Source organism: Lagenorhynchus albirostris, chromosome 3 (genome assembly GCF_949774975.1).
Source record: "Lagenorhynchus albirostris chromosome 3, mLagAlb1.1, whole genome shotgun sequence".
Taxonomy (NCBI): domain Eukaryota; kingdom Metazoa; phylum Chordata; class Mammalia; order Artiodactyla; family Delphinidae; genus Lagenorhynchus; species Lagenorhynchus albirostris.
Genome location: NC_083097.1, coordinates 9,526,241 through 9,550,786, shown reverse-complemented (window position 1 = coordinate 9,550,786; position 24,546 = coordinate 9,526,241). Strand labels below are relative to the sequence as shown.

General features: G+C 40.2%; 1 protein-coding gene across 3 annotated transcripts in view; it reads left to right on the top strand.

The window, feature by feature from the left end:
- Positions 1-24,546, top strand: part of CTNND2 (catenin delta 2) — a 437,245-nt gene that overhangs the window by 105,176 nt on the left and 307,523 nt on the right. The window lies entirely within an intron of this gene.

The following is a 24,546-nucleotide window of genomic DNA, read 5'->3' as shown; positions in this document are numbered from 1 at the left end:
TGACAGCAACCAGGAAAGCTGATTACTTCTTTTGAAAGCATCATGTGTAATGTTTTCACACATATGTCTTATTCCCGTCAATCAGCAAAACATAAAGGCCACTGTTTTTACATGATGCATCACAGTAATGAGACACCTACCCTTGCTGAAGCTCTCTCACCAGCCCCATGACTACTTAAGGACCCAAGCTATCTGAAAATGCCAAGGCTGGCATTTTCATGGCTGGCCAAGGCCCCCTGGCATTCTGACGGTCAAGGCTTTGCAGTTGTCCTCCTCAGTGGCCTTAGTCTGGAAGTGACCTCAGCAAGGGATCAGACCCATCTCAGGGCCACACAACAATACGGCCCTTACAGGTGTTTCTACCCTGGAGAACCCACAGATCCTGTTGGTAGGCTGTGACAGCTTCTCAAGAAGTTTCTCTCGAGGTGATGAGCATGTAGAGTAGACACATCTGCATGTGGACCACGAGATGTGACAACAGGAAAGACTGTAGCTCTTCAGGAGTATCATCTCAACAAATGTGTGTCCTTGGCATGTGTGGAACTGGGAGCCAAAAAGTTCGAGTTCCGTCTCGCCTCGGCTACTTTGAGTTTTGTGACCTTGGGTGGGACCCTTTCTGTGCTGAGCCTCACTTTCTTCAACTGTGAAATGGAAGCGATTGTGTTGAGGTCTCAGCTTGTTGAGATAAAAGGTATGAAAAGAGCTGGGCGTGTGCTTCTGTATGATAAATACACAAATGGTAGTTAAACCTTCACGAGTTGAACATCTAAATTTAGACAAAACAGCGCAGAACAGTCAATCAAAACCCTACGAACTGGTAGGTAAACAAAATAGATACTAAGATGAGAAAAGAAGCAAAGAGAAAGACAACCTAAAGAGTTGACTTAGAGCTGATGGAGAGGCAATATATCATTTTATTCTCTAATAACATAATCCACTAGAGAGACCTTTAACTCATATCCAGAGAGAGCATTTCTCCATCTGTACCACAAGAGCTTCTGCATGCTGGTAATAGAAAGATGACCCAAGTAAACAGATTTATCAGCTGTATTATAATAAGTGGCCACCACACACCAGGCACTGTTCTGAAGTGTTCACCAATTAGAACTCATTTTAATTCTCACCAAACTCTCTGAAGTACTATTACTAAGCCCATATCATAGCTGAGCAAGCTGAGGCATAGACACATGCGTAATTTGTTCAGCATCACTCAGATGTATGTGGTGGAGTCTGGCTTCATCATTATAGCCTGTGCCCTGAAACTTATTTTTATACCGACTATGCAAACCGGCCTGGCAGAAGTAATTTAAAAATTTCCCCTAAGAGGGAGACTTCCCTGGTGGTCCAGTGCTTAAGAACCCGCCTTCCAATGCAGGGAACACGGCTTTGACCCCTGGTCAGGGAACTAAGATCCCACATGCCGCGGGGCAACTAAACCCGCACGCCACAGCTACTGAGCCTGCGTGCCCCAACTGGAGAGAAGCCCGTGCGCCGCAATGAAGGTGCCGTGTGCTGCAACTAAGACCCGACGCAGCCAAATAAATAAATATTTAAAAAAATATTCCCATAAGGAACGTTTATAGATAAAATCACCAGAAACAAGATCATAGAATTAATAGAACTAGCTTGATGAGAGACATAACAAAATGAGAGATAATCCAATTACTCAGACATTTTCAAAGTGAAGTATAAAGAGTTGAGGAGAAAAGGAATTTTACCCTTCTGACTTACACATTCATTTCCAAGCTTTAGCATCTAATTAGGAAACAAGAGACAACCATTTATTTCCTAAGGATTTTGTTATAATTTTAAAATTGTCGTGCTTTTGGTAAGGCATGAAGCTTTGATGACGGGACGGAGTTTCAGTGGCTAAGTGCCTTATGTAAAAGTTACTCACTTAGAAATGCAACTTCCTTGGACAGATGGAAAGAAAGGCAACTTTGTAAGGCTGTGCTCAGCATCGAAGTCCTTTGTCAGCCAACTTGTTCAGGGTATACGGTGCTAATTGGGATTTCAACATTAGGATGGATGGTGTTTTCATTTTGTCTCAATTGTCACTGTACATTTTGAGCTGAAAGTGACTAAAAATGTGATGCTTGGAAATTTGTTTGATGATGGGAGGTGAAATACATTTCTGCGTCTTGGAATAAAATCCAGACTAATGCATACTTTAGCCTGTTTTTTGATCGTCCCCACTCCTCCCACCCAAATCCTTTGGGACAGTGGTTCTCAATCCCTCTTCTACAGGCTTAAAACATACAGAAAAACTCAAAGAGCTTTTGTCTATGTGAATTATGTCTATTAATATTTACTGTATCAGATACTAAACTTGGAAATGTTTAAATATAGAGTTCAACAAGAATTCATTTTAAAGTTATAGTGAATCCATTATATATCGATATATTTGTTTTAAAATTACTACATTTTTCCAAATATGGCATTCTTTTTTATTTTTATTTACTTACCTATTTATTTTTTAACATCTTGATTAGAGTATACTTGCTTTACATCATTGTGTTAGTTTCTGCTGTATAACAAAGTGAATCAGCTGTAAGTATACATATATCCCCATATCCCCTCTCTCTTGAGCCTCCCTCCCACCCTCCCTATCCCACCCCTCTAGGTGGACACAAAGCACCGAGCTGATCTCCCTGTGCTATGCAGCTGCTTCCCACTAGCCATCTGTTTTACATTTGGTAGTGTTTATATGTCAATGCCGCTCTCTCACTTCGTCCCAGCTTACCAGTCCCCCTCCCCATGTCCTCAAGTCCATTCTCTACATCTGCATCCTTATTCCTGTCCTGCCCCTAGGTTCTTCAGGAACATTATTTTTTTTTTTTAGATTCCATATATGTGTGTTAGCATATGGTATTTGTTTTTCTCTTTCTGACTTAACTTCACTCTGTATGACAGACTCTAGATCCATCCACCTCACTACGAATAACTCAGTTTCGTTTCTTTTTATGGCTGAGTAATATTCCATTGTATATATGTGCCATATCTTCTTTATCCATTCATCTGTCAATGGACGCTTAGTTTGCTTCCATGTCCTGGCTATTGTAAATAGAACTGCAGTGAACATTGTGGTACATGACTCTTTTTGAATTATGGTTTTCTCAGGGTATATGCCCAGTAGTGGGATTGCTGGGTCGTATAGTAGTTCTATTTTTAGTTTTTTAAGGAACCTCCATACTGTTCTCCATAGTGGCTGTATCAATTTACATTCCCACCAACAGTGCAAGAGGGTTCCCTTTACTCCACACCCTCTCCAGCATTTATTGTTTGTAGATTTTTTGATGATGGCCATTCTGACCAGTGTGAGGTGATATCTCATTGTAGTTTTGATTTGCATTTCTCTAATGAATAATGATGTTGAGCATCCTTTCATGTGTTTGTTGCCAATCTGTGTATCTTCTTTGGAGAAATGTCTGTTTAGGTCTTCTGCCCATTTTTTGGATTGAGCTGTTTGTTTTTTGATATTGAGCTGCACGAGCTGCTTTTATGTTTTGGAGGTTAATCCTTTGTCTCTTGCTTCATTTGCAAATATATTCTCCCATTCTGAGGGTTGTCTTTTCATCTTTTTTATGGTTTCCTTTGCTGTGCAAAAGCTTTTAAGTTTCATTAGGTCCCATTTGTTTATTTTTGTTTTTATTTCCATTTCTCTAGGAGGTGGGCCAAAAAGGATCTTGCTGTGATTTATGTCATACAGTGTTCTGCCTATGTTTTCCTCTAAGAGTTTGATAGTGTCTGCCTTACATTTAGGTCTTTAATCCATTTTGAGTTTATTTTTGTGTATGATGTTAGGGAGTGTTCTAATTTCATTCTTTTACATGTAGCTGTCCAGTTTTCCCAGCACCACTTATTGAAGAGGCTGTCTTTTCTCCATTGTATATTCTTGCCTCCTTTATCAAAGATAAGGTGACCATATGTGCATGGGTTTATCTCTGGGCTTTCTATCCTGTTCCATCGATCTATCTTTCTGTTTTTGTGCCAGTACCATACTGTCTTGATTACTATAGCTTTGTAGTATAGTCTGAAGTCAGGGAGCCTGATTCTTCCCGCTGCATTTTTCTTTCTCAAGATTGCTTTAGCTCTTCAGGGTCTTTTCTGTTTCCATACAGATTGTTCAATTTTTTTTTTTTCTAGTTCTGTGGAAAATGCCATTGGTAGTTTCATAGGGATTGCACTGAATCTGCAGATTGCTTTGGGTAGTATAGTCATTTTCACAATGTTGATTCTTCCAATCCAAGAACATGGTATATCTCTCCATCTGTTTCTATCATCTTTGATATCTTTCATCAGTGTCTTATAGTTTTCTGCATATAGGTCTTTTATCTCCTTAGGTAGGTTTATTCCTAGGTATTTTATTCTTTTTGTCGCCATGGTAAATGTTTCCTTAATTTCTCTTTCAGGTTTTTCATCATTAGTGTATTGGAATGCAGGAGATTTCTGTGCATTACTATTGTATCCTGACACTTTACCAAATTCATTGATTAGCTCTAGTAGTTTACTGCTAGCATCTTTAGGATGCTCTATGTATAGTATCATGTCATCTGCAAACAGTGACAGTTTTACTTCTTCTTTTCTGATTTGGATTCCTTTTATTTCTTTTTCTTTTCTGATTGCTGTGGTTAAACCTTCCAAAACTATGTTGAATAATACTGGTGAGAGTGGGCAACCTTGTCTTATTCCTGATCTTAGTGGAAATGGATTCAGTTTTTCACCATTGACAATGATGTTGGCTGTGATTTGTCATATATGGCCTTTATTATGTTGAGGTAAGTTCCCTCTATGCCTACTTTCTGCAGGGTTTTTATCATAAATGGGTGTTGAATTTTGTGGAAAGCTTTTTCTGCATCTATTGAGATTATCATATGGTTTTTCTCCTTCAGTTTGTTAATATGGTATATCACATTGATTGATTTGTGTATATTGAAGAATCCTTGCATTCCTGGGATAAACCCCACTTGATCATGGTGTATGATCCTTTTAATGTGCTGCTGGATTCTGTTTGCTAGTATTTTGTTGAGGATTTTTGCATCTATGTTCATCAGTGATATTGGCCTGTAGTTTTCTTTTTTTGTGACATCTTTGTCTGCTTTTGGTATCAGGGTGACGGTGGCCTCGTAGAAGGAATTTGGGAGTGTTCCTCCCTCTGCTACATTTTGGAAGAGTTTGAGAAGGATAGGTGTTAGCTCTCCTCTAAATGTTTGATAGAATTCACCTATGAAACCATCTGGTCCTCAGCTTCTGTTTGTTGGAAGATTTTTAATCATACTCTCAATTTCAGTGCTTCTGATTGGTATGTTTATATTTTCTATTTCTTCCTGGTTCAGTCTCGGAAGGTTGTGCTTTTCTAAGAATTTGTCCGTTTCTTCCAGGTTGTCCATTTTATTGGCATATAGTTGCCTGTAGTAGTCTCTCATGATCCTTTGTATTTCTGCAGTGTCAGTTGCTACTTCTCCTTTTTCATTTCTAATTCTATTGATTTGAGTCATCTCCCTTTTTTTCTTGATGAGTCTGGCTAATGGTTTATCAATTTTGTTTATCTTCTCAAAGAACCAGCTTTTGGTTTTATTGATCTTTGCTATTGACCTTTATTTCTCTTTAATTTATTTCTGTTCTGATCTTTATGATTTCTTTCCTTCTGCTAACTTTGGGGGTTTTTTGCTCTGCTTTCTCTAATTGCTTTAGGTGTAAGGTTAAGTTGTTTATTTGAGCTTTTTCTTGTTTCTTGAGGTAGGATTGTATTTCTATAAACTTCTCTCTTCGAACTGCTTTTGCTGCATCCCATAGCTTTTGGGTCATCGTGTTTTCATTGTCATTTGTTTGTATGTATCTCTTGATTTCCTCTTTGATTTCTTCAGTGGTCTCTTGGTTATTTAATAGCATATTATTTAGCCTCCATATGTTTGTATTTTTTTACAGTTTTTTTCCTGTAATTGATACCTAGTCTCACAGCGTTGTGGTCAGAAAAGATACTTGATACGATTTTAGTTTTCTTAAATTTACCAAGGCTTGATTTGTGACCCAGGATATGGTCTGTCCTGGAGAATGTTCCATGAGCACTTGAGAAGAAAGTGTATTCTGTTGTTTTTGGATGGAATGTACTATAAATATCAATTAAGTCCATCTTGTTTAATGTATCATTTAAAGCTTGTGTTTCCTTATTTATTTTCATTTTGGATGATCTGTCCATTTGTGAAATTGGGGTGTTAAAGTCCCCTACTATTACTGTGTTGCTGTCGATTTCCCCTTTTATGGCTGTTAGCATTTGCCTTATGTATTGAGGTGCTCCTATGTTGGGTGCCTAAATATTTACAATTGTTATATTTTCTTCTTAGATGGATCCCTTGATCATTACGGAGAAATACTCCAGCTTTCTTTTGATTTCGATTTGCATGGAATATGTTATTCCATCCCCTCCCTTTCAGTCTGTATGTGTCCCTAGGTCTGAAGTGGGTCTCTTGTAGACAGCATATAGATGGGTCTTGTTTTTGTATGCTTTCAGCCAGTGTATGTCTTTTGGTTGGAGCATTTAATCCATTTACATTTAAGGTGATTATCGATATGTATGTTCCTATTACCATTTTCTTAATTCTTTTGGGTTTATTTTTGTAGATCTTTTCCTTCTCTTGTGTTTGCTGCCTAGAGGAGTTCCTTTAGCATTTGTTGTAAAGCTGGTTTGGGGATGCTGAATTCTCTTAGCTTTTGCTTATCTGTAAGGGTTTTAATTTCTCCATCGAATCTGAATGAGACCCTTGCTGGGTCGAGTAATCTTGGTTGTGGGTTTTTTCCCTTTCATCACTTTAAATATGTCCCACCACTTCCTTCTGGCTTGCAGAGTTTCTGCTGAAAGATCAGCTGTTAATCTTATGGGGATTCCCTTGTATGTTATTTGTTCCTTTTCCCTTGCTGCTTTTAATATTTTTTCTTTGTATTTAATTTTTGATAGTTTAATATGTGTCTTGGTGTGTTTTTCCTTGGATTTATCCTGTATGAGACTCTGCACTTCCTGAACTTGATTGACTATTTCATTTCCCATGTTAGGGAAGTTTTCAACTATAATCTCTTCAAATACTTTCTCATACCCTTTCTTTTTCTCTTCTTCTTCTGGGACCCCTATAATTCGAACGTTGGTGCATATAATGTTGTCCCAGAGGTCTCTGAGACTGTCCTCAATTCTTTTTATTCTTTTTTCTCTTTTCTGCTCTGCGGTAGTTAGTTCCACTATTTTATCTTCCAGGTCACTTATCCATTTTTCTGCCTCAGTTATACAGCTATTGATTCCTTCTAGAGTATTTTTAATTTCATTTACTGTGTTTTTCATCATTGTTTGTTTGCTCTTTAGTTCTTCTAGGTCCTTGTTAAACGTTTCTTGTGTTTTCTCCATTCTGTTTCCAAGATTTTGGATCATTTTTCCTATCATTACTCTGAGTTATTTTTCAGGTAGACTGCCTATTTTCTCTTCATTTGTTTGGTCTGGTGGGTTTTTACATTGCTCCTTCATCTGCTGCGTATTTCTCTGTCTTCTCATTTTTCTTAACTTACTGTGTTTGGGATCTCCTTTTCACAGGCTGCAGCTTCGTACTTCCTGTTGTTTTTGGTGTCTGCCCCCAGTGGCTAAGGTTGGTTCAGTGGGTTGTGTAGGCTTCCTGTTGGCGGGGACTGGTGCCTGTGTTCTGGTTAATGAGGCTGGATCTTGTCTTTCTGGTGGGCAGGACCACATCCAGTGGTGTGTTTTGGGATATCTGTGAACTTAGTATGATTTTAGGCAGCCTCTCTACTAATGGGTGGGGTCGTGTTGCTGTCTTGCTAGTTGTTTGGCATGGGTTGTCCAGCACTGTCACTTGCTGGTCGTTGAGTGGAGCTGGGTCTTAGCGTTGAGACAGAGATCTCTGGGAGAGCTCTCGCCTGTTGATATTACATGGGGCCAGGAGGTCTCTGGTGGTCCAATGTCCTGAACTCGGCTCTCCCACCTCAGAGACTCAGGCCTGACACCTGGCCAGAGTACCAAGACCCTGTCAGCCACATGGCCAGGTATGCGGGGAGTTTCTTGCCTTTTGGGTGGTCTGAGGTCTTCTGCCAGCATTCAGTAGGTGTTCTGTTAGAGCTGTTCCACATGTAGATGTATTTTTGATGTATTTGTGGGGAGGAATGTGATCTCCACATCTTACTCCTCCGCCATCTTGAAGGCCCTCCCTGTTTTTTATTTTTGAAAATCTCTCTACTTTCTGGCTTTTTTTTTTCTTTTTTGCTGGTATTCTTATAATAATTTAATGAAGCAATGACTAGTTGTCTAGGGTTTTACAATTTATGTGAGTCTTTCAGAAGCATTCCATCCTTGAGTTTCAAATAATTCCCTGTGAAGTTTTCTAGGGGTTATGAAGGGGCCTCCCTGACCAAAGAGGAAGAAGCCAAATTGGGGTAATATTATGACCCCCCAAAATTCAGTCTATTGGCTTTTAAAATTTTATATTGGAGTGTTGTTGATTTACAATGTTGTGTTAGTTTCAGGTTTACAGCAAAGTGATTCAGTTATACATATACCTGTACCTATTCTTTTTCAGCTTCTTTTCCCATATAGGTTATTGCAGTGTTGAGTAGAGTTCCCTGTGCTCTACAGTAGGTCCTTATTATCTATTTTATATATTCTACTGTCTGGCTTAATAGAAGGCAGCTATGTTCTCATGCCTGCTTCTTTGTTTAGTCTGTTGTGATATATTTTGTTTGAAATATGGGAAGAAAATCTGGCCTCACATAGATATGTAATTGGAAAAGGAAAGATTATTTTCGTAGCTTTTTAGGTAATTGTGGATATTCTTTGATACTACACCAAAACTCTATAAGTTATAGTCCCTTAAAGGTTAGTAGAAATAAGGAATTTTCAAATATAGCAATGAACTTTTTGGACTGTGTTACTTAAAATCCATTGCTCTATCTTGAATGGATCATGAATGTGTTGAGTGGATCTCTTGCCCATGATGATGTTGGCATATGTTGCTGATTATGAAGGTATTCTAAATGTTGATACATTTTATTAAATGATATATTTTTTTCAAGTTGTATTCATTAGTATTACCAACAATCTCATGAGAATGTCTTTAAGTACTGGGAAATGTTTAAATTCAAGGTGGCTGGTCCAGGTTTTCCCACATTCTAATGTTTCCATGAACCTTTGAGTACTGTCAGTAACTTTCCTTGAGGAGGGAAGCTCCTTGTCATTGTGGTCCATGAGAAAATGCCTGCACATACCCAAGACTGAGTAGCTGTAGGTTGTCTGTCAGTCTTTCTTCCACGTAAAATTAGTGTCCCCGCAAAGAGCAGCCAATTCATTTCACAACTCAACACACAAATATGTTTCTCCAGGAGAAAACTATTTTAAAGCAGAAGAGCCTTATCTGTATTTTCCACTTTATCACCCAGAATATTAAACAGAAGTGCAATCAAGGGTCAAGATTTAATAAAATTAATCAATTTTTACTGCTATGTCAAGGACAGTCTTAATTGGAACTGGCTTTTTTTTTTTTACTGCGACTATGTGACAACGAAGAATATAACGGCTACAAGAACAGTTTGATGTCACTGGCTGGAATGCTGCAAAGGATGGTACAAGCAATTTTACCCACCGTTGCTTCTGCAGCTTCAGTGAAAATGTCAACAAAGTTGAAAGTACAAATATAATCTTAGTAGCAATCTGACAGTAGTCTTATAGAGTCCCAGAATGAGGTTCCTGAACCGGATTTTGAGAACTGCCCCTCTAGATTAGCCGTGGTCTGTGCTGGTTTGAGGACTGCTTTCCCTCAAAGAGAATTTTACAGAAAAACTCACAACTCTCCCCTGGGATATTTAAAAAAAAAACAAAAAACAAACTACACATTTCTTTGAGTAGTGTTTAATGCTTAAAGAAAACACACTTATGTTCTGTATTTAGTAGTTTACATCATTCCTCTCTTTGAAATAGCGAGCAAATGTTTGGGTTGTTGGTTGCTTTTTCATTCATTCACACACCGCATATTAAGACCAAATATAAATTTTGAAATGTGTTCAGAATTTAATTTTCCTTATTTGTGCACAGCGTGATGCTACCATTTTAATTTCTTTTAGCAATAGCATGTTTGCCTCATAAAAGAAACAGTAAAAAATGTGCAGCCATCATGTTTGATTTCTTTATGATTCATTTCATTTTAAATAATACATCTGATAAATTAGATAAAGATAAAGTTGCCTTTGGGACCTTTTGGTGAATGTGGGCTTGTCTAAAATAAAATGAATTATTTTATTCAAGTTTCTATTTAGATGCAGCACCTGAAGGAATATCTTAAGTGGAAACTCTATAGTGTAGAGAACTGAAGCTGTGTGAGTGCCACCTGTGTGACCTTGTCCCAGCCTGGGAAGGTGTCAGAAGAGGTCCTCCAGGGGCCAGGAGTAGAGTGGATATGAGCTTGAGTTTTGGAATCACAGATGCTTTGGTTTGCTCAGCTATTTATATCCAGGAGATGGCCTCAGTACTTAATTTTTCTAAGCATTTGTTTCTAGCTGTAAAATGGGGTAATGGTGGTGTGAACCCCTAACTGTAGATGACCCCCTGGCTACTATGAGCATTAAATAACTGTCAGTCTGCAAAACTTCCTAGCACATTGGCTGGAACTCAGCGTATTAGTTTACTAGGGCTGCCATAGCAAAGTGCCACAAACTCAGGGGCTTCCACGATAGAAATTGACTGTCTCCCAGTTCTGGAAGCTGGAAGTCTGAGATCAGGGTGTTGGCAAAGTCATGGTCCTTCTGAAGGCACTAAGGGAGGATCCTCTAGTAGCTTTAGGAAACTCCAAACTGCACGTGGCGTTCTCCCTGTGTGCACGTCTGTGCCCAAATGGCCCCTAGTTACGAGGAGTCTAGCCAATCATACCAGATTAGGTGGACTCCATCCACCTTACTGCAGGATGACCTCAGATTAACTGATTGTGCCTAATAAAGATGCATTCTGAAGTACTGGGGGTTAGGACTTGGGGGGATACAGGTGAACCCATAACATTTAGTAAACCCTCAATAAATGTAAGGTTTTGCTATTGTTGTTTTGTTGTTATATTGCGATGCAGGTAACTCTTACATGGTGAGTAGGAGAAGTTGGAACTGAGGACAATTCTGAGATTCTAGTTTTGACAACTACTGGATAGATACATAACTGCCATAACGACCGATGGAAACTCAAAAGGAGGAGCAGAGTCGGTGGGGAGAAGGGGGAAGTGGATGGGTCAAGGGTGTGCATTTTTTTGTAATTTAGGAACATTTTATGTATCTGGTTGGTATATCAAGTAAAAATTGTAATGAAATCCTGAAGAAGAAGCATCGGTTTAAGGTAAAATTTTGCCAATCAACAGAAAAAAGTTTTGCCTATGTATTACCTACAAATGTTTTCATTGATTCCACAGACACTCATCAACTGCTTATTCTGTACCAGGCATTCAAATAATTTTTGTTGCAAGTTACCAGGTATTTGGGAGGTTTGGGGAACTAACAAGTTGTAAAACTAGAGACATGTTTGGAGAAAAATGAATAGACTAGTTTGACAGGAGCCACAAGGGAATTCAAGAGATTCATCTGTAGTAGGTCGGAGCCAGGTAGTAGAGGACCAGATTTTTTTCTTTGTTTTCCTAAAGGTCATGGGAAAGCATTGAGGGCTTTGAGCAGGTAATTGACATGTGCAAGGCTGTATTTTCGGAAGACTAATCTGGAAGCAATTGTGTAATGGATTGGAAGTGGTGGGCACTGGCACGGGGAACTCGGGATGATTAGATTCACCCACAGGAAAGGGATCAAACAGGGACCAATGAATAGGAGAAACCCATGGAGGAAATCATGATGGTATTTGGAGACTGAACGTAAACAGGGAGCGGGCAATTGAAATTTACTCCAGAATTTCTAGCCTAGGATAATGGGAAAACCTGGTATTGCTGAAGAAGAATTGAGAAAGGGAAGTCCAGAGAGGAAACAGATTTGTGGGAAGAAGCCATTTGCCTTCAGTTGACATCACACACCAGGTGGAGGAATCCCACTCGGAGGGAACCTGGGTCAGAAGCAACGACCCCGTGATGTCAGAGAAGAACCTGACACCAGCCATTAAACACGTCGTTCCCTGAAGATGGCTCATACTTGATGCCTCTGTCTTAGCTTCTCTGCTAAGTATCCAACTTCTCTCTCTCCAGTAGCTTAACTTTGTCTGTCAGGACCCTAAGGTAGGCGAAATGTTAATTCCCTGGGACTCTGCTCAAATCGACAGCACTGTTAAACCGCACAAAACCAGCTGCCACCACACGTCCCATATTTGGGGCCCAGCGTATCCTACTTTACTTTATTAAGTTAAAGTAACAACTGAGGATACTTTTTGTTAAACTCATAAGAGTCTTTTAAAAAGACTCAGATTTTCATTTATCTCTTTTCATGTGGAAGAGGGGTCTGAGCCTGAGGGATGACGTCAGAGATTACGTAGAAAGACCAATGTTGGGTAAAACAGATGTTCTCAATGGAACGTATCCTTTTATATGATCCTTTTATAGTTTTTAAAAAGTCCTCTCTGAAGGTCAGTTCTGGTTGCATTCAGGATCATTTGTTCATCTGACATCATGAAATGAGGGATATTTATTCATATGAGGTCATGGATGGATGGATAAAATATAACTCTCAAAATCAAAGTGATTATTTGAAGGAATAAAGACATGGTGGAAGTAGAAATGGTCCAAGACAAGTCATCATCTTTATTGTTGAAACTGAAGGTGGGTGTGGAATGCACTATCATTGACTACGTGAGCAGCAAATCCAAAGTGCTGAGAAGAAAGACACAGTCATGTGTGGTTAGTGGAGCTCTTCTTGGGCCAGAACATCCTGTTAGATACCTCATAGGCAGTTCTAAACAAAATTAAAAAGCTACTTTTGTTCTCCTATAGCTTAAAATCGAGTTTAAGGGATGAGATGCAAATTGAAATTACTTAAAGAGACTTAGGCAGTAAGAGAGTGGATCTTTGCCCACGAGTAGGGGAAAGTGCTACAAATGAATATTGTAAAACCATGTGAAAATGGAGATACACTCTAGGAGTGTGCCGTAGACCCTCATCAGTTTCTGTGTCCAGAATAATAGCTCCCTCTCTTCTGCAAAAGGTGTGTCTCTGTGCTCCAGCCACGTGGTTGCCAGGGGAGCGGCCGTTTTCTGAGGCTGCGGAAGGATGGTGACTTTTTCCAGTGGCGACCAATCAGGGCCTCCCTCCTGCAGGCAGTGACGATCCACGATTCAGTACCTCACCCGGGTGGAGCCATGGCAGCCCTTCCCTGGAAATTCTGGACTTGGGACCAGAAAGGGTGATGTGCATTTATCCCTGGTGGTGAAGAGTGAAGAGATGGAAGCAGGGGAGTCCTTAGAAGAGATGAGGGACTGCATTTGGAGAGAAGCAGTGGTGGGGACCTGGGCAAGAGGGACCGTGAGGCTCTTTTTGAGCCTGCTCTTCTGGAGGTTACTGGAGCCCGATGGTAAAGTCCCCTGGCCTGGGAAGCCACTGTTGTTGTTTGCTTGCGTGTTGTTTTTTTTCCTCTTGTGCTGTTGTCACTTGCAACCAGAGGATTCTGATTAATACAGAAGAGCACCTCAGAACTTGATCTGTAGGAGAATGAGTCTGTCCTCATCATGCACTGTTTGGAGAGTAAGGGGTTGCTCTCTTGTGAGCGGACACTATGAATAACTTTCCCAGTGCTCAACTGGTGTTCTTTTGACCAAATTCAGTTTGATAAAGAAGATGCCAGATGCCATATGCATTAGCATGTGAATGTTCTCATTGTGCTACTAAGTAGTTGCTCTCCCTTTGAGAAATGGCATCAGAGCCTGAGGTCAGGATATGGGCACCTAGGAGCATCTGAGTGAAAATGTAAAAGACAGGATGTATTTTATTCCTATCGTGGACGTCTGATGGTCCCCTGCTTTGTGTCAGGTACTGTGTGAGGTGCTCGGAATGCTAAGAATAACACAGGTTCCATTCTTCAGGCACTCAGAGCCACGTAAACAGATGACAACCCCAGGATCTGATGAGACTAGAGGTGTGCAGACAGTGACGTGGGGACACGGCCAAGGAGGAGGTCAGGTCAGGGAGGCTTCCAGGCAAGGGGGAGCACCTGGGCTGAGACTGGCAGGCTGTCTCTACCTAGACGGAGGGGACCGTTAACTATAAAGGCACGTGGTCACTTTTAGGGCAACAGAGCAAGAAGAATGGTGTAAGAAGCAGAACTGCTGATTTTTTTGAAAAGCCTAGAATATATCAGAGATAAAGAAATTAAATTAAAGCTATATCTTTGCAACTATTTTATGACTTTATATCCTAATTCTGAATCTAAAAGTATGATATTCCTGAAAGGATATACAACATCTTAGCAAATGTATTTTCTGGAAAAAATATAACACAACATATAGTTTTTCCATTTAAACTGTGTCTTCTGTTAACTACTAAAATTAATGGAATATGGACTGTATAATCTGATACTTTATTATGAATCTGACATCGACACGTAAAATTCTTTGAAAGACAGGAAGGACTTCTATCATCGGATCATCTCCTCTTCATTATTTCTTACTTTTACCAAGTAATAAAAGCAAGGCACAAAGAGCACGGATGGTATCTTCAAGCTCCTAGGAAGACTGGTCTAGACTAATGATTTTTAAGCTACAGGTTGCAACTGATAGGTAAGGGTTTTGAAATCAATTTTGTGAAACAAGAGTCAGAGAGAAAGAGAGAATATGACAGAATGGAAGAGGTCAGATTTCATCATGTATAGTAGGAATAAAGTTTCTGACCTTTTTGTTCATTTATATACCCAGTGAATAATAAATGTAAATATGCATATGTACTTGTGTACATGTACATAAGCTCTGGCTGCCAAGCAAAATGTATTTCTTAGCAAAGGTTACAGGAAAAAAGTGGCGAAACCAGTAGTGGTCTGGGCACTGTGTCCCAGCGGAAGTGAGGTCAGCTGATGGCTCAGCTGCTTGGGAAACAGCAGGATTCTTAGAATTCCAGATGTATGTTCAGGCCAAGGTGACTCCTGACCACCTTCAGGCCAGCATCTCGGCATCTCATTACCTCACAGGCCCGCGGCCCACCTCCTGCTGGTACCTCAGCTGGACTTGTCCTCCTTCTTCCCCCCGAGCGCCCTGCTTTCACCAGGCAATCTGGCGATTCAGACCAGTTTGGTGATCTCTCTTCTTTAGCGCTGGCCAAAGTTGGGACCCCTAAAAGACACACCTGAGACAAAGACTTGGACGCAAGCGGGAGAGTGAGTCAGGGAAGGAGGGAAGATAACCTAAGCATTGACAATCAAGGTCACTGCCTTTGGCACTGAGTGAGGGGTTGAATTCTAGGAAGCAGACGAATGCTTCCCCTAGTGGTCCGGGGAGGTGGGCTGTTTATCCGACAGCTTTCATTGGTTGTGGGTTGCCTGGGCTCATTAACTTCCCTGCGCTTCTGGGCTGTGCTTACTTGCAGCCAAGTGGGCCGCCGTGGTTTTGGTGACGGCCCCAGGCAGAAAGTACAAGACCATGGCAGGTACTGCTGTGTCATCTGAACTCACAGAGAAACGTCCCCAGCAGCAGTGGCTGAAATTAGAGGTGGGCCATGAGACACCAAGAAGCTTCTGCTCTGCCCGGTATGGCTCTCATGTCTGTCACACGATTTGTATTCGGGTGCTTTTCATCTAGTGAAATAACAAAAGGGGAGTGGAGTCCAGCATCCTGAGTCCTAACACAGCCTGCTCCTTCCAGGATCGCCACACTGACCTCACCGCGGATTTTAGTTTGCAAACTTTCTGGCTTGTTCTTCTTCAGTTGGACTAATTTATCTGATACTCCCTGGAGGATCCACCTTTTTGTAGTATTAAAAAACTGTATGTACAAGTGAAAATTATTTGTTTTTTACACAAAAGAAACATTCTTTCTGTCTCACTTGAATTATTTATGTCTCTTGGAAGAAGGCTGAACATAAAGGTTCATTTACATCCCTGGCTTCTCATCACTTAGGAATCCAGTAGTAAAGGCAGCCTGGGAATTGCAGATGCTGACAACGGGAAGGATAAGTCACTAAGAACTCTGGTCCCTCATGGAGAAGAGGCCCATATTGAGATGAGCTTTTCCAGAGCACACGTATATCAGGCTGGTCTATTAGGAAATGAGGATTCGAACCCAGGTGTTTCCATAAACGTAGAGAAGATTTAGTGCCTTCGTGTGTGCCTCTGCTTTTATCAGGTTTCAACATTTTCTTCGAACCTCAGTGGAATTTAGAAGTGGCGAAATCCTAATTATAGACTTGTCAGATTCATAAAGCAAATATGTGCCATGTGTGGTTTCCCAGAGTTCACTTTTTTAGGCATAGATGGTTTGACTAATTGCACACACGTAGTGGAGAAGCAGGGAGGTGTTCGTTATCCTAATTAGCCCTCCGTGTCTCCTGGGACCCATGACAAGATGACGTCTTGAGCTGATTGCTGTTGTGGATGTAAAGATAAACACTTCGCCATCCACTTCGCTACCTGATCATCGAAATAAGTGTTTGCTCTTTGGAGGTGTCAGGCCCTTTTCCCATCTATTCTCTTCCTACACGATGAGGGTGGCAACTTGGGAGCCTGTTACTTCTCTACCACACAAGAGCCATTGCTGCCTTGCAAATTCATTTACAAATAGAAGAGGAGAATTTTCAACGTAAAATCCTGTTTGATGGGCAACAAACTCAGTCATGATCTTATTCCCGTTTCTCGTTGCAGCCTTCTCTTTTATTAACACCCCTCTACTGCAGTGCTAAGCTACACCCACAGACGAGCGATATCAATCCCCTCAGTGAACCTGCTGTCTCTCATTTAGGAGCCTTTAGGCAACGCTGCTTCTCTATGTGAAATGCCTTCCTGCCCCCTCTTTGTCAACAACCGTGACATTTAGAACTGTGCTCAAAAGCCATCTCTTCCAGGAAGCTCTCCTTGATTCTCAGCCTGGATGAGGTGCCCCTTATAGCCCAACACACTCTGTACTACACTTTCTGGCTTACTGCTTCTGTCCCTGCCAGGCAAGCATCCTGCTTTAAAGCCGTGTCTGTGTCTTATTTAGTGGTGTTCCCAGAACCCAGCACAGGGCCAGGCAAGTAGTAGGGACCGAAATGGACATACTTGCTTTGCTGGGGTTTCCACATTTAGCAGCGTCTGACGTTACAATGTCCAGAACATCCCCCCCCAAAGGAACCCTTATATCTTACAGCATAGAAGTTGCTGTAGATTTATATATTTTTCATTATACAATCGCGTATAATCAGCCTGAAATACGATAATTTTCCAAATTGCCCTATCCACTGTTTCTGACTCTTTTTAAAAAAGCTAGTTCTTACCCCTCAGTCCCTTCTTGCCTCCCAGGATATTTCATTTTCCTAATGAGCATCAATTAGCCTACCTCCATGGTACCTTAAATATTAGACTATCACCATTAATTTGCCCAATGCTTATAGCAGGCAGAACTAGATATGTCAAAAGATCTGTATACAGCCAAGCCCATTCTATAGGTTCATGTAAACTTAATAAGTATCTGATGGCTGACAGCCTGTATAATAACACACAGACACACACAAAGAAGGACTGATTTACATCACAAAGATTTTAATTAGAATTTTATTAGCATAATTGACATGGTGTTAAAATTAATTAGCAATTGTTTTTTCTGAGCCATCTTTAAAGAAATTTCTTGAAGGCACACTAGAAAACATTTTATGAGCTGTTTCTATACAAAAACAAGAATATGACTGTAGATGATTTTTAATATATTAGTGTCACTTAGTATTTGTGTTTCTTTTGGAATTCTGATCTCATAGGGCTTTAAATATGCAGCAGGTGGTTCCCATGCCACATCACCTTGAAATATTGGCATAATGTTTCATGCAAAAAGAGAAATGACCTGCAGCCATGAATCTGCCTACAGTAACATAATAACTTAGAATGCATTGAATTATTTGTGTCATATCTGAATGATGTCTGACATGGTCCAGAAACCAGCACAGCATATTTTTTCTCTAATTCATAATGAAAAAACACATTGTAAAGTATAATACACATTGGCAGATAAATTATTTTCTGTTACAAAATAAAAAAATAAATAAAAAAGACAGCCCAGGAAAATGGGTAATTTGCACTGACTATATCAATTGATTGATTGATGTGAAGTTTTTATTCTGATATAACACTTCAGTACAGTTTTTAGAACTGGTCCAGTGATTTAAATTATAGTTGAGGAAAATCCAGTCATCTTAGTCTCATGCTGGAAAATGAGGCATATTCACTTTCCTGAAAAATGAAACTCACTTGAAAAGCAACTCTCGGAATTGTCTGTCCCCCAGCACTTCTTGCATGTTAATGGGAATTTTAAACCATCCTCTGCAGTGCCATGAAGGTTGTGTATGGCCCACTGTTTATTACACTGAGAAATAAGCAGGACATTACCGTACAGCCCTAGAATGTCATTCACATATGTGTGTCCATAAACTGTTCTGTGCGTTTGTGACATTTATATCATCATCTCTATGAGTCAGGCTTCTCCAAAGAAACAGAGCCAACAGGATGTATAGATAAAGAGAGATTTATTTCAGGAATTGGCTCATGTAATTGTGAAGTGTGGGCAAATCCAAATTCTGCAGGGTAGGTCATCAGGCTGAAGATCCAGGGAAGAGTTGTGATTTGAGTCCAAAGGCAGTCTGCTGGCAGAATTCCCTCTCCTTCCCAGAAAGTCAATCTTTTTCTTTTCAGACCTTCAGCTGATTTGATGAGGCCCACCCAGATTATGGAGAGCAATCTGCTTTGCTCAAAGTCTGCTGAATTGAAAGTTAGTCTCATCTAAAAAATACCTTCACAGAAACATCTGGGATAATGTTTAGCCAAATATCTGAGTACCCTGTTGACACAAAATTAACCATAACAGCATCATACTACATAGACATAGATATGGATATATAGATCCACCTAAACCTTGCTTTTGTGACTCAACCTTGTTGAGATTTATCCACATAAATGTATGTATACATACTTCATGCATTTTTCTGCTTTGTCGTATCCCATGGCATGCATAGACTGCAATGTATTTATCCGTTCTCTGATTGATAGATATTTAGATGGTTTCCACACTCTTCTTGGTGAACATTTAGCAAGTAAAGACTGTCTTTGTATGTGTGTCCTCTGAAATTGTTGGACCAGAGGGATGTGCATCTTCAAATTTAAGAGCTACCTTTCATTGTCGTCTGAAATGGTTGTGCTAGTTGACGCTCTCACTATCAGTTAACAACAGTTCCTGTTTCACCCCATATGTGCCAACTCTTGGTTTTGTCAGCCTTTTAAGTCTTTGCCAATTTGATGGGTCTGTTGTTTCAATTTGCATTTCCTCAGTTATCCCTGAAGTTTAGCATCTTCAGAGTCGTTAGTTGTCTGAGAAATGCCTGTTCACACCCTTTCCCATTTTACTATGGATTAAGAGTGAGGGTGCTGGAACCAGCACCTGAAGGTATTTTTTAGATGAGACTATTACCTGCGTGTAGATCCCACACCTCTAATTGTGTGCTCTTGTACAAATTTAATCTTGATTACCTGTAGTTTATCTTAATCTTTAAAATGAGACTAATATAATTGTCTACCTCGTTAGAGTTGTATGTTCTTAATAAATTACAACACATACAGTACTTAAATGGGCTTGGTGTTCAATAAAGGAAAGCCATTATTAATAAAAATAGGAGATATTTATACATTCTTGATGTTATCTTGATTCTAATATATTCTCCCAACTTATGACATGTCTCTTAATGGTTTTTTTTTTTGCTTTTAAATTTTAATGTATTCAAATTTTGCTCTTCCTATGTCTAAGAAATCCTCCCCTCAGCTAAGTTCATAGTATCAGTCTCCTTTATTTTCTTATTAAAATATTTAAGATTTAATTCTTCAGGTTTGTTCTCTAATGGATCTTGAACTTATTGTTGTGTATGGCGTGAAGTAGGGATTTAATTTTATTTTATTTTTCATATTAATATCAGTTTTTGGAAAGGCCCTTATTATTCCAGCACCTTTGCCCCCTCTGATCTGTAATATTACCTCTGACTTTATAATGTGGCATCACATTATTTATCGGCATCCACCTATGCTCTCTTATTAACACTTACATCATGGTGTGTATTCGTAAAGATTTTTAAAACCACGTTGTGTTTAACATATATGTACAGGTCTGCCTCCCCTCCCACTCCCAGAAATAAACCCCGGCTTTCAGTTCCCAACTACCTTCTTCATTCCTGTGCGCAGCAGGAGAGAGCCCAGGGCTCATAGGAACTACTGAGGACCCAGGTTGGGAGGGGAGGGGAGGGGAGGGGAGGGGAGGGGAGGGTGGATCAAGAGGACGGAGCTTTATCTCAGGCCCCCCTGCTCAAAGGCACCAGTTCTACTGCTGTCATACCCAGTCCTTGGAGAATGGCCACCTGCCTACTACTCCCTGGAGGGCAGAGGGGAAAATCCCCCTCTTTTTGGGTCCCTAAACCTAAGGGGCAGAAATTATGGTCTAGCACCTCACACTAGCATCCATATCCTACTGGTTTTCTCCTCTAGTCTTTTCTAGAACTCTTTTTCCTGTCGAGAGAGAGTTCTGGTCTCTTCCTGGCATGATGTCAACTTGTGTTCCTCCCGGTTCCGTGACTCTCAGTAACTTCTCTAAACCAGGCTTGTGTTTGATTTACAAAGCCAAGTTTTTGTGTAGCATTCCAAAAGTCTTTTTTTTCTGTCCCTTCTTCCAATGAATACACTCTGGCTGTCAGACTAGTGTATCCACTTCAAAAACTGTCTTTTGAAACCCAAAGTGGTTGTGAGCTTACATTGCACAAAGGGTGTAAACTGTGTTCTTCCCTAATGCTCTGAAGCACCTACCTTTCAGTATTTCCTAAAGTTCTTAAATGTTCTAATATTTCCAATATTTCCTAAAATTCAAGGATGGACAATGCAAGTCATCCAAAAATTAAATAATAATGATATGCATAAGAATACCTTGCAAAGGAAAAAAAGCATACTAGAGGAGTATTACAAGCAATATAGATTTTATTTGGTAACAGAATCAGAGACTAAAAAACTTATTACCCATTATGTGACTTTCCAATTCTAACCATTACAGACGAATTCTAAGATAGTGTCTTTTGATTTAATCCATACATACCAATGGCCACTTTATACTTCAGTCGTTGTTTTTAGGCCCAATTTAATTCTTTTCTTCTGCCACATGCTTGAACAACAAAAGGAAATACTAGCAAGAATAGTCATTTCTTTTTCAAAGGAATGTTGTGAAATTCAGAGGATACAGGTACCTGAAGTCTGTAACTGCAAAACTGCTCACCAAATAGAAGGCATTCCTCCCTAATTCGGTGGGTGGGCAGAGGGCAGATGCACACGGCAGGTGGGAGGGTTAATAAGCATAGGTGAGATCGTACCAAGAGTCAGACATCAGATGTTCCTGTGAGCTTTGGTCTTCCTCTGTTCTTGTTCAGGAAAACTTTTAGACTGGGGCCTGTCAAAGAGAACCAGAGCTGGACAGCAATTAAAGTGGCAAAACCAGGTTTTATTCAGGAATTATTGCAACAGGGGCAAGGAGACCCCAATATAGACCTGAGTGCAATCCTGAATCCAAGAAATAGTCGGTATTTATAGCCAAGGAGTGGATGAGGAGGTCAGTGGGTGGGAAATTCCTAAGAGACTGTGGAAAAAAGAAGAAAATTGTAAAGGTAACCACATTTTTGGAGGATTTTAAGACCAGCCATTGAAGATTAAATCAGGTGAGCTAGGTTGGCTCCAGGGACTTCATTTTTCACTCTTTCATTTTACAAAGATCTGAGGAGAAAAAAATGCTAGATTGCAACAAGTTTTAACATGAGTTTCCTATGTTGTGAGTAAAAGTTCTGTGGCAAAGATCTGTTAGTACTTGGAGGGCACAGTAGCAGGGATATTAATTGTTGTTAGTTAAGGTTGTAGTTAAATCTATATAGCAATTAAAAATTTAAAAGTAATAATTTGTCAGTATTACATTTACTCACGGTTCATTGTTCTGTAAGTGTTAAATGCAAGTCCACTATTCATGAAATTCATGAAAGTCTACTTATTTTTTTAAATTTATTTAATTTATTTATTTTTTGGCTGTGTTGGTTCTTCGTTGCTGCACATGGGCTTTCTCTGGTTGTGGCGAGCGGGGGCTACTCTTCATTGTGGTGTGTGGGCTTCTCATTGTGGTGGCTTCTCTTGTTGCAGAGCACGGGCTCTAGGCGTGTGGGCTTCAATAGTTGTGGCACGTGGGCTCAGTAGTTGTGGCTCGTGGGCTCTAGAGCACAGGCTCAGTAGTTGTGGTGCACAGGCTTAGCTGCTCCACAGCATGTGGGATCTTACCGGACCAGGGCTCGAACCCATGTCCCCTGCATTGGCAGGTGGATTCTTAACCACTGCGCCACCAGGGAAGCCCATGAAAGTCTACTTTTTATCACAATTAACCGATTCAAAAAGAGGTTAAGTCACACCCACCTGGGTGCCCTAAGTCAATGTTGATTCCTAGCACCTTGGAAGACACAACAGTCATACCATAAAAGTGGGCGCCTGGGAGTGCTGGCTTCAGGTCGTCACTACTGGTCCTCCATAAACCAAGACCACAATGGGGGCTTGAAGCTTATTAGAACCACTTTTTTTTTCATTTTTTAATATATTTTTTATTGGAGTATAGTTGATTTACAGTGTTGTGTTAGTTTCAGGTGTACAGCAAAGTGAATCAGTTATACATATACATACATCCACTCTTTCTTAGATTTTTTTTTCCCATATAGGTCATTAAAGAGTATTGGGTAGAGTTCCCTGTGCTATACAGCAGGTCCTTATTAGTTATCTATTTTATTTTTTTAATTAATTTTTATTGGAGTATAGTTGCTTTACAGTGTTGTGTTAGTTTCTACTGTACAGCAAAGTATATATATATATCTATATATATGTATCTATATATATATATATATATCTGTCTCCCCTCTTTTTTGGATTTCCTTCCCATTTAGGTCACCACAGAGCATTGAGTAGAGTTTTCCCTGAGCTATACAGTCAGTTCTCATTAGTTATCTATTTTATACATAGTATCAGTAGTGTATATATGTCAATCCCAATCTCCCAATTCATCCCACCCTCCTCCTTTCCCCCCTTGGTGTCCATACATTTTTTCTCTACGTCTGTGTCTCTATTTCTCCTTTGCAAATAAGATCATCTATACCATTTTTCTAGATTCCACATATATACCATATTTGTTTTTCTTTTTCTGACTTACTTCACTCTGTATGACAGTCTCTAGGTCCACCACTTTTTAATAGGTGCTTTTAAAAGAGTGCTTTTTGAAAGGACACATGATTCTCTGGCTCATAACATTCCCCAAATCAGGTATTTCTTTCTAGAAGGGAGAGTAGTGTACCAATGCCCAACCTTCTTGAGTGTCCCTATCAAGTATAGCTTCTTTGGTGATTTAAAAATCAGTATTTTGGGGGCTCTGAAACTACTTGGTATGATAGTTTAACGGTGGGTACATGTCACTATACATTTGTCGAAACCCATAGGTTGTACATCATCAAGAGTGAACCCGGGTGTAAACTGTGGACTTTGGGTGATTATGATGTGTCAGCATTGCCTCAACGTTTGTAACAAATGCTGCCACTCTGGAGGGGACGTTGATAACCAGAGATGCTATGCAGGGGTGGGGGCAGGGGTCGTAGAGGACATCTCTGTACCTTCCACTCAGTTTTGCTAATGAACCTAAAACTCTCTAAAAAGCAAAGTCTATTAAAAAACAAAAACAGTTCAGTATTTGTTTAATATCTGCTTCATGCCCGTCACCCCACTGGGTGTTGGTGTAGAAAGGTTAGAAACATCAGGCAGAAGGCTTGATTTGCCACCTCTTGAGCATCTGAGAACATTGACTACTGCTGCTGATGGAACTGAGATCTCTAGCCCATAACCCCCACCCCACGCTGAGTGCCCAGCTCACAGCCAACCCCACCAGCTTGTCAGCCGTGGTCATGAACCATCTGAAGACAGGATTCTCCAACCCCAGCTGAGTCTCCCCACATTACACAACCTGGAGCAGAGATGATCTGTCCCTGCTGAGCCCTGTGCAATTAGATTTGTGAGCAGAATAAATGATTGTTGTTTCAAATTACTAAGTGTTGGAGTATTTGTTAGGCACTATGTTATGGGCTGAATTGTGTCCCCCCAAATTCATGCTTTGAGGACGTACCCCCCCAGGATCTCAGAATGTGACTGCATTTGGACATAGGGTCTTTGAGAAGTGATTAAGTTTAAATGAGGTTAATTAGGGTGGGCTCTAATCCAGTAGGATCGGTGTTCTTAGAAGAAGAGGAAATTTGAACGTGAAACACCAGGGATGCACAGACCCAGAAGAAAGGCCATGTAAGAATGCAGAGAGAAGACGTCTATCTACGAGCCAAGGAGAGG